Below are 2,205 nucleotides of genomic sequence, written 5' to 3' on the forward strand. Positions count from 1 at the left end.
CATTCTAAGCTTACTCAATTTTTGAGGTGGAAAGAACTTTGCCAAGAAGGCATTGACTAGCTTTTCCCAAGAGTTCAGGCTTTCTTTAGGTTGTGAGTCCAACCATGTCCTAGCTCTGTCTCTTACAGCAAAAGGGAATAGCATAAGTCTGTAGACCTCTGGGTCAACCCCATTAGTCTTGACAGTGTCACAGATTTGCAAGAACTCAGCTAAAAACTGATGAGGGTCTTCCAATGGAAGTCCATGAAACTTGCAATTCTGTTTCATTAGAGAAACTAATTGAGGCTTAAGCTCAAAGTTGTTTGCTCCAATGGCAGGGATAGAGTTGCTTCTCCCATAGAAGTCGGGAGTAGGTGCAGTAAAGTCACCCAGCACCTTCCTTGCATTGTTGGCATTGTTATTGTTTTCAGCTGCCATGGGTTCTTCTTCTTTGAAGATTTCTGTTAGGTCCTCTACAAAGAGTTGTGCTTTAGCTTCTCTTAGTTTTCTCTTCAAGGTCCTTTCAGGTTCAGGGTCAGCCTCAACAAGAATGCTTTTGTCTTTGCTCCTGCTCATATGAAAGAGAAGAGAACGAAAATATGGAATCCTCTATGTCACAGTATAGAGATTCCTTGAGGTGTCAGAGGAAAAGAAAAATGGAAGGAAGAGGTAGAAAATTCGAACTTATCAAGAAAGATGGAGTTCGAATTGTGCATTAAGGATGAGTGTTAGTCCATAAATAGAAGGATATAAAAAGAGGGGAAGAAATTTTCGAAAATAAATGAAAAACATTTTGAAAAATACTAATTGATTTTCGAAAACCAAGGGTGGAAAAGAAATCAAGTGATTTTTGGAAAAGATTTTGAAATTAGAAATTAAAAAGATATGATTGAAAACTATTTTGAAAAAGATGTGATTAAGAAGATATGATTGAAAGGTTATGGTTTTAAAAAGATGTGATTGAGAAAATATGATTTGAAAAACAATTTAAAAAGATTTGACTTTAAAAATTAATAACTTGGCTAACAAGAAAAGATATGATTCAAACATTAAACCTTTCTCAACAGAAAAGGCAACATACTTGAAATGTTGAATCAAATCATTAATTGATAGNNNTTGAATCAAATCATTAATTGTTAGCAAGTATTTTTGAAAATGGAAAGAAATTGATTTTGAAAACATATGATTGAAAAGATATGATTTGAAAAAGATTTAATTTTGAAAAATTTTGAAAACTTGAAAAAAATCTGCATTAAAAACAAAATCTTCCCTCTTGTGCCATCCTAGCGTTAAACGCCCAGAATGGTATCCATTCTGGCGTTTAACGCCCAAAGCTCTACCCTTTTGGGCGTTTAACGCCCAGCCAGGCACCCTGGCTGGCGTTTAAACGCCAGTTTTCCTTCCTCACTGGGCGTTTTGAACGCCCAGCTTTTTCTGTGTAATTCCTCTGCTGAATGTTCTGAATCTTCAATTCTCTGTATTATTGACTTGAAAAGACACAAATTAAAAATTTTTGGATTTTTAATAATGAGGAATAATCAAAATGAAACTAAGATCAAATAAACAATGCATGCAAGACACCAAACTTAGAAGTTTGTATAATACTGACACTAACAAGTTGAAAATGCATATGAAAAACAACAAAACACTCAAGACAAGAGAATTTAAAGATCAGAACAAGGAAATCATCAAGAACAACTTGAAGATTAATGAAGACACATGCATGAATGCAAGAAAAATAGAAACATGCAATTGACACCAAACTTAAAATGAGACACTAGACTCAACAAGAGACATGCAATATTTTTGGTTTTTATGATTTTATAATTTTTTTTGTTTTTTTCGAAAATTAAGTGGAAAAGAACATAAAGATATCAAAATTCTTAATGAGAATTCCAGGAATCATGCAATGTTAGTCTAAAGCTTCAGTCTAAAGAAATTAGACATGGCTGAACAAGCTTCACCAGGACATTGCATTCAAGAGCTAAATTGATGAAAATCAATCAGCTTTGGTGATGATAACAACATCACCTTGAAACACTAGAATTCATTCTTAAGAACTCTGAAAAAAAAATACCTAATCTAAGCAACAAGATGAACCGTCAGTTGTCCAAACTCAACAATCCCCGGCAACAGCGCCAAAAACTTGGTGCATGAAATTGTGATCATCAATGGCGCCATCAACATGGTACGCACAATTGCAATCTCAACTATTTATCACAACTT

This window comes from Arachis duranensis, chromosome 3, assembly GCF_000817695.3.
Source record: "Arachis duranensis cultivar V14167 chromosome 3, aradu.V14167.gnm2.J7QH, whole genome shotgun sequence".
Lineage (NCBI taxonomy): Eukaryota > Viridiplantae > Streptophyta > Magnoliopsida > Fabales > Fabaceae > Arachis > Arachis duranensis.